General features: G+C 34.8%; 1 pseudogene across 1 annotated transcript; it reads left to right on the top strand.

The window, feature by feature from the left end:
* Nucleotides 1-647: 647 nt before the first annotated feature.
* LOC143592503 (inactive protein kinase SELMODRAFT_444075-like) lies at nt 648-5137 on the top strand (annotated as a pseudogene). The gene is made up of 10 exons (XR_013145937.1): nt 648-957; nt 1489-1601; nt 1722-1816; nt 2402-2779; nt 2969-3556; nt 4095-4255; nt 4351-4427; nt 4556-4703; nt 4814-4963; nt 5044-5137. The product of XR_013145937.1 is annotated as an inactive protein kinase SELMODRAFT_444075-like (transcript).
* Nucleotides 5138-8879: the final 3742 nt, after the last annotated feature.

The raw sequence follows: 8879 nt of genomic DNA, 5'->3' as shown, positions 1-8879 counted from the left end.
CTTATTAAATGTGTCTTTAAACAACTTTTCATAAAATTGTTAACAATTATTAAATATAAATAGAGAAAGGCTTCCCATTTTCTCTACCATTGACTCAATAATTTTAATATTTTAATATATTATTATACAAAGATTGTGGGCCACCCTTGTCAATACATTAAACACCATGTCTGTTTCAAGGTTTTGTTTTGTTTTGCTCTTTCTATAACCCTTTTGGCTCTTCTCTTTTGTTCTTTTCACACAGAAACTCTGGTGTGCAAATATTGTGATCTGATTACCTTTGCAGGCTTTCTTTGTTTTCTTTCTACTCACACATTTATTGTGAACTCTTGACTCAAAGATACCCTTTTGGGTTATCATTTTGTGAAAAAGTTTCCACATTTATTAGTTTTTCAACCTAAGAAAACAAATCTGTTAATGGGTATTTGATCTTTTTTAACAAGTTTGCAAATTTATCAAATTTTGGTCAAACTTGTCTTTATGATTTTGTGAAAAAGTTTCGTCATTTTTTAGTTTTCAACATAAGAAAACAAATCTTTTGATGGGTATTTAATATTTTTTAACAAGTTTGCAAATTTATCAATTTTGGTCAATCTTGTCTTGGTTTCTTGAAATTTCTTGAAAATATGATGAACAAAGATGAATATCTTGGTGGGTGTTGATTGTTTGATGTTTTTAACATATAAGGAAATTTGGGTTATTTGATTTTGGGTAAATCTTGCTGTTTTGGGTGCACATTGTGGAGGTTTATTGTGTTTTTGGGGTTGATTTTGTGTTGGTGTTCTTGAAATATGGTGAAAAGTGGTGGTAGAGATGATGTGGAAGAGAGAGTTGTGATTGTTGCTGTGAAAGCATCAAAAGAAATTTCAAAAAGTGCTTTGATTTGGGCTTTGACTCATGTTGTTCAACCTGGTGATTATGCTAAATTGCTGGTGGTCAACCCTGCTCAAACTTCAAGTAAACCATTTTATGTTTTATTTGCTATTTAGGGTTCATAAGCTCTCTTTGGGTTAAAGCGTTTATGAGTAGGGGGTGTAAACGAACTGAGCCCGAGCTCGACTAGTCTCGAGCTCGGCTTGTTTTGACTTACGAGAACTCGAGCTCTGCTTGTGAGTCGCTTTCTCAAGCTCTAATACATACAATTTTTATTTTTATTTTTTATAATTTTTGAGAAAATCTTAAATGAGCCTAAGCTCGGCTCAAACTCAAGCTCAAGCTCAAGCTCAGCTCAAGTGCAATACCTTAAATGAACCAAAGCTTGACTCAAGCTCGGTTGTGCAGTATGAAATTAACACATAGAGTCCAAAAGAGTTAAAACTTAAAAATACACAAGACTCGAGCTTGGGATCAATAACTAAACGAGCTATATTTGAGGCTCGGGCTCGGCTCGTTTTTACCCCTATTTATGAGGGTTTTACATCTTTGGTAGAGAGGGTGGGTGGTGGTTGACCAAAATCTGTGAACTAAATGTTACTGTTGATTTTCTAGATCATAAGTTATGGAGATCTCATCAGAGTGATGTTTGGGATCAAAAAGAAGATATCGCCGAAAAATGCTCTCAAATGATGCTTCAGTTACATAACGTATATGATTCGGACAAAGTGAGTCTTGTTATTATATATAGGCGAAAGCCTTTACCATCCAACCAAGGCTGGAAGCCTGGAATGACTCGTTTTTTATATTAATGTTTGATTATGTATTGAATTTGTGTTGTTTGATAGATAAAGATGAGGATCAAGGTCGTTTATGGTACTCCGCGTGGAGTGGTGGCTGCCGAGGCTAAGAAAACACGAACGCAATGGGTTATTTTGGATCAGTAAGTACATAATAGCAAAATATTAATATGATTTTAAGCCCACATTGGTTAAAAATATATTGTATGAGTTTAAAAAGTACAATAAATAGTAAGTTGATGTTGTAATGCTTGAATTATTAAAGTTATAATAATTGCTAGATATTGTAATTTTTGGTAGATATTGATCAAAATATATTGTCCAAAATAGTCAAGTTTCACATGATTTACATAGAAAACAAAATAAATATTAAACTTAATAGATCTTTAAATATAATAACCATATGAGAAAATTCCAAACAAGAGCCCTAAAATATGGGATTTGGGTCGGGTCAGAACGGCTAAAATGAGCTCTGACCCGATCCAAAACCAATAGTGAAACCGGTTTAGGTAAAACCGGTCCCAAACCTATCAGTATGAAAGTATATCGGTTGAAACTAGTTTGAAACCATTTAAAACCAAATTGATCCGGTTTTTCTCAGATTTATATGATTTTGTGTTGAAAATTTTTTTACTTGATCCGAACCGGTTTTGGCCAAGACTTTTTTGTCTCGAATTCTTTGAATTTTAATAAAATATTAATACTGTATAAATGACTTTTGGTCGCAGGAACTTGAATAAGGAGGCAAAAACATGCATCGAGGATCTAGAATGCAACGTCGTCGTGATAAACAAATCTGGCCCGAAACTTCTTCGCTTAAATTTAGTCGAATCACCAACAAAAGAAGCCGAAAACGCGAATTCTTGTTTCGAAACACCAACAAATTGTTTCAAAGAAAATGAATCCATTTGTGATACAACCAAAGTCCCCAATGTAACACCCGTAGGCAGCCCCGAACGCTCGTCCTTCACCACAAACGGCCGCAACACTTCCTCGTTATCAAGTTTAGATCTAGAGTTCTCCCCGTTTTTCGTAGCTGATCATGATTGGGATACAAAAAAACCCAGGTTTCGTTCCCATTCCGATTCCACTTCCAATTCCAATTCCGATCCCGGTTGTGAAACCATGAGTTATTACAAATTTGACAATTCCAATTCCAATTCCAATTCCAATTCCTATTCCTACTCCAACTCCAACTTCACTTCCAATTCCAATTCCATTACCACTTCCAATTCACGTTCCACTTCCGGTTCCGGTTCCGGTTCCAATTCCAATTCCAATTCCATTACCACTTACAATTCCAATTCCAATTCCAATTCCATTTATAATTCATGCTTCAGTTTTAAGTCCAGTTCCAGCAATTCCAATTCCAGTTCCAATTCCGATCGCGAAAACACGAGCTCACATTCCCCAATAACCGACGCGCTACGTGTCAAGTTCTCCAAACTCGACCACCGCCTCGTAATGACACCCAAACACGCAAAAGCGACACCTCCATCAACCCGACACCCGCCGCATAAACCTCCACCACTTTGTTCCATCTGCCAACACAACCCACCCGTGGCCGGAACACCACCAAAACTGTTCCTTTATAACGAACTCGAAGACGCCACAGGCGGGTTTTCAGAAACCAACTTCTTAGCAGAAGGCGGGGTTCGGGTCGGTCCACCGAGGGGTGCTGAAAGATAACCGGATGGTTGCTGTTAAACAGTTAAAGACGGGTAGTGTTCAAGGGGACAATGAGTTTTACTCGGAAGTTGAGTGTTTGAGCTGCACACAGCATCGTAATATAGTGATGCTGATCGGTTATTGCGTGGATGATGACCAGAGGCTGCTGGTTTATGAATATGCTTGCAATGGCTCACTAGATTCTCATCTTTATGGTACAACATCACATTACAAATCCTCTGTTTCTGTTTTAAGATACATTTGGGCTCCATCTCGCCTCGCTTGAGTTACTAGAGCTTAAGCTCGGCTCGTTTCGAGCTTTATTTCTAAAGCTCGAAAGTGAGTAGTTTTGAAGCTCGCCTGCTTGAGCTCGGCTTGTTTGTTATTCATTTATGAATTAAATCATTATATATATATATATATATTAATAATATGTATTTTATTTAAACATATATAACATTTAGTTTTTTTTATCATAATTTTATACATAATGATAATAGTTATATAAATATATATTTAATATATTAAAAAGAATTATATAAATTATAGGCTCGTGAGCCAGCATGAGCTTGATAAGTAAAGTTCAGGCTTGGGCTTGGACTCGTTAAGCTTATTTTGATCGAATTCATTTAAGTTTGGCTCAATTGTTATTAATTAATTATATGCATTCATTTATAATTATCTTTTATATATGTCAAATTTGGTATTCAAATGAACAAAAATTGATTCAAGAAGCTGCATTTTTATTTTCAGGGCAAAATCACGGGCTATTGGAATGGTCTGCCCGGCAAAAGATTGCGATCGGAACTGCCCGTGGGTTGAGATACCTTCATGAAGACTGCAGAGTGGGTTGCATTGTTCATCGTGATATGCGTCCGAATAATATTCTCCTAACTCATGATTTTGAAGCTTTGGTATGCATAAACGCTACTGTTTTTTCATTTTCAAATAGCATTTTGACTTTTGAATTCAACCCTGACCGAGATCTCGTTTTGAAATGTGAACACAGGTTGGAGATTTTGGACTAGCTAGGTGGCAGCCGGATGGTGAATCGGGTGCTGAAACTAGAGTATTCGGAATGTTCGGGTAATTACACATGATATAATGGCAATGTAGTTGTGACAAAGCGGGCGGGTCAAACCAAGGGTTAAAAATTCTGTAAATATTTTTAATGTATGAATTTTTTAGTGTTTACCAACATGTTTTTTTTCTAGGTATTTGGCTCCAGAATACGCGAAAAGTGGTGAAGTTACTGAAAAGGCGGATGTGTATTCATTCGGGGTGGTGTTGATTGAGCTCATTACAGGACGAAAAGCGGTTGATATAACCCGACCAAGGGGCCAACAATATCTTACTGAATGGGTATGGAAACAAAAGTTCTGTGGGTTGGCGGTTGGCCCAACCTGTATGGCCCGAAAATATATTGGCGCGTTATCCATTTTGCCTTTAATTCTTGTGCATTTTGTGAACAGGCCCGGCCATTGCTCAAAGAGACCGTCATTGCTGAGTTGATTGACCCGCAGCTTGAAGACAATTACACGGAGCAAGAGGTTAGATGCATGTCACGTTGTGCGTGGTTGTGCATTGGGCGGGACCCACATTCAAGACCTCGAATGTCTCAGGTATGAACTTTGAACACTGAGCACACTTTTAATTGTATAATTATTTGTAATGATTGTTTCAAGTTTTTTTTGGTAATTAGGTGCTATGGATGTTGGAAAACAATGATATTAAGTGATTGATATGTAAACGGGTGTGATTCTGATTTCGGCGACCATTTTCGGCTAGACAGTTGATGGAGCAGTAGTTTAGTATGCAAAGTTGACGGATCGTTGAAATATAAACATTTTATGCCTTTAGTGGAATACTTGTACAATTGTACATATACATTTATATATACACAAGGAAAAGGTATTTCATGTATTTGTAACTTGTAAGTTTGGGGCGAATAAGTTAGCTAAACGGGTTGGGTGTAATTAACTGGTTCACGGGTCAGCCCGTTTGTTTTTTTATTTGAGAAAAGATAATTTTGTGTTATAAAGTAAAACTGATTCGAGTATTGTATGAAATCCGTATTTTTAGGTAAACTTGGTAGTGATATATACAAATTAAAAACTTGTGTTAAACCTACTTTGTGTCAACCCTAACGAGCCGTGCTAGGTTAGTGTCAGATTTTATTTTTCTTAAAACTCAATCAACGTAAGTAGTGCATTGCATCCTCGTGGCCCGTGGGTAGTATTATATATTTTATATGATAACTAATGCAAGTAGTGTGTTGTATTGTATCCTCGCGGGTAGTATTATACATTTTATAATTATATGTTGGTAGTATTATACATTTTATAAATATATGATTGTGAAAACTAATATCTAAAGATGTTAGATTGGTTAAATTAAGCTTATGTTAACTAAATTAAGAAACAAGAACACATGACATACAAAACCTAAAGCACAAGATAAGAAACGGTCTTCTTTTTATTGCCCACAAGGCCGCAATTTCCTTTCGGCCCATTTAAATCCAATTGCGTTTAACATTTAGCCCATTAGTTAAGTGTGAAATATCTTGATCTGTTTTAGGGTGTATGGACTTCTTTTTTAAAGTTGAGGTGCACAAACCGGGAAGAACTGGTTCCGGGTATGGTTAAAAAAAAGTCAAAACCGGGTCGGGTACAAACAAATTCTAGGTATAGTCGGGTATTTGACGGGGGTCCGGGTTTTGGTAGGGTCGGGTCGGGTTTTGACCGGGTAAAGGTGAAACCGGTTCCTGCGGGTCTGGATCCAGGTGGGTTTGGGGAGAAATCCAATACCAGGTCGTACCCACGGTTCGGGTACGGGTAAGAACTGGTTCTGGATCAGGTTTGGAACCGGGTATTTTCTGCACCCTTAGTTTTGCACATGGATTTGGTTCGGTTATTGGTTTTATATTTAAGTTTGAAAAAGAGTCAAAATAATGAATTTAGACCCGAAACTTTTGGCTATACGTATTGATTAGTTTAACTTATAAATGAATTTGAGCTTGAAACCATTGGCTCCAATAATGAGTTGCGCAATAAATCCAATATTAAATATTCAAAAAAGTTCGATGTTGTTTGGTTCGGTTCGATTTTGGAACGAGGCACAACCAAAACTAAGCTTATTTTTTGGTTAAAACTGTTACTAGTTTGGACAGGTTATTTTGGTTTTTGGTTTCGGTTCAATTAATCATTTTTTTTTACCTCGTCCCTATCTATTTTAATTTATCTCCTCATCAGGTTCCTTTAAATCGCTTTAACTCTTTTTACTTTAGTTTAACCTTATAAAAATAAAACACATAGGAGTAGCATGCGTTATGTATTTACATGCAAATGAGGTCGTATCATAAGATGAAATAGATATATATTTTTTATGTGTTTCATTCATTAAAAGACAATGCTGATATCGATACAGAGTCAAACGGACAACAAGCTAAATAATATCTCCCATCACGGTTTATACATTACATTTTCTAGTGCCCATAGTACCATTATTATTAGCAGTTTCACCCATTCACGGTATGCATACATCTGTTAATAATTGATGCAGACAGTTCATGACTTTGAGATAGTGGATTCATTTCATCTTGTTTTTTCAGATGGTGACAACACCATTTTAACATAAAAATGTTAGCTTTAGACAGAAATCAAACCAAATACGGACTGAAAGTAAGATAGACATGGTTGTTATAACAAAAAAATTAAACACTTCTTTCATGTTTTCTTATAAATCAATAATGTGTTCATTATTATGAGTAACATAATTCTATTACTTTAAATAAAACAATTTAAGAGATTGTATGCATTTGTGACTGACTTACAAATTCGACCGGTTTGACTCATTTAGTTAGCTATTTTTTTATTTGACGTATTTGAAATATAACACAACCCAAATCAACACAGTCACAAACAAACATGTCAAAATTGCCGCATTAATAGTATTTGTGGCTGGCCAAAGCAAGCTTAGGTGAGAACAAATATTTTTTACCTACACTTTTTTTTTTTACTTTATTTTGTTTTATATATGATCATGATTTAATTAGGAATGAAAAAGTTTTCATCATCATTTTTTTTGTTTCTTTTTTGCGAAAAATGATTTAGGAGGTTGTAAGCATTTGAATATAAAATACACTTGGGAAAGATTTTTGATTTAGGTAATTTTCAGCCATTTAACCTATTTCCGTTTTAGCTAACTTTAATCATTTGTATCCGTTTGACGTGTAAGAAATAAAATATACCATTATTAAGTTAGCGGGCCGTGCATCGCTTACCTCTCTATCTCCTAGTATCTTGCAAATTCCTTCTACACCCATTATTATTTCAAGTTGATATATACAAATGAAAAAAAAAAATCTTTCATGTTAGTTGGCTTTTAACTTACATAATTGTACCTTTTAGGCCTAGTTGCTCATGTTTGACACTAATATGTGCCCTACACCTAGTACTATTTTAAACACCTTTCTTGTGTATTAAGTCATTAATTAATAAACATATGTGGCAGTGGTTGCATAGTTTGTTTGTCTTTGCTTTTGTAACAAGTACTAGATTGATGCATGATCATAATATACCATAATGATGCAATACAAGTACAGAAAGTGTCTAGTGTTCTAATGTTTTTTTGTACTTCTGATTAGAACAAAGTGCTCAGATTTGATCCTAGTAATCTTGTATAACTATATTAGTGCTTTTCCACAACTGATATTTAGAACAGATATTATTATTATTGCCACTAAAGTTAAAATGGTTTTAGGTTATGATAAGATTAGTGCTAGAAGATATATGTGGACCTTTTTCACTTTAAACAACATATTAGGTTGATCAAAGTGATTATGGTTATGATTCTTGATCAACATAATTAGATTTGCATAATCATGTATGAAGTTGAAATAAAATAAATTATTAAGTAAACAAGGTATTATGGCACACCAAATAGAGTTCGGTTTCTTTTTGTAAACCTAACATTATGTGTTGTTCTTTAATAGACCCTTACCGTTTTCCTGAAAACTGTGTTATGCTTTTTTGCTTCACGCCCTTGTAAATCCTTATATTGCTACAAATGTGGATCGATATTCGCCATATTTCAGTATTTACAACAATTTTATTTTTTTTGGATATATATATATATAGCTTGTTTTCAGAGTTGTACTTGATGCATGCATAGTATTACATGTGTGTTTAGACTTTGCTTTTCTAGAAGGAACCAAAAGTTTAGTTATAAGCTTATAATAACTATAGTTGGCAAGTTGCCATATTATTGTATGTTGTTATCATATGATGCCAACCTCACTCCAAATCTATAACCTTTTTTTTCAGAGTGGAGACTATCTTGTTTGGCCAATATGACTTAAGATGTGGATTATTATATAGTTTGATCAACACTTGATATATTTATTTAAGATATCTTAACTTTATTATATAGAATTATTTTGTCATGAGAAGGCATAACCTATGGAGGTTTATTAGGCTACATATATGGTGTTGAAAGATTCCTTCTTATAGTAATGCCAATTGCCATATGCTTTTACAT

The sequence above is a fragment of the Bidens hawaiensis genome, unplaced genomic scaffold (genome assembly GCF_021521415.1).
Source record: "Bidens hawaiensis isolate Kalapana, Puna unplaced genomic scaffold, B.hawaiensis_p1.1 tig00040940_1, whole genome shotgun sequence".
Classification (NCBI taxonomy): Eukaryota; Viridiplantae; Streptophyta; class Magnoliopsida; order Asterales; family Asteraceae; genus Bidens; species Bidens hawaiensis.
This window is presented reverse-complemented; position numbering and strand designations above follow the sequence as displayed.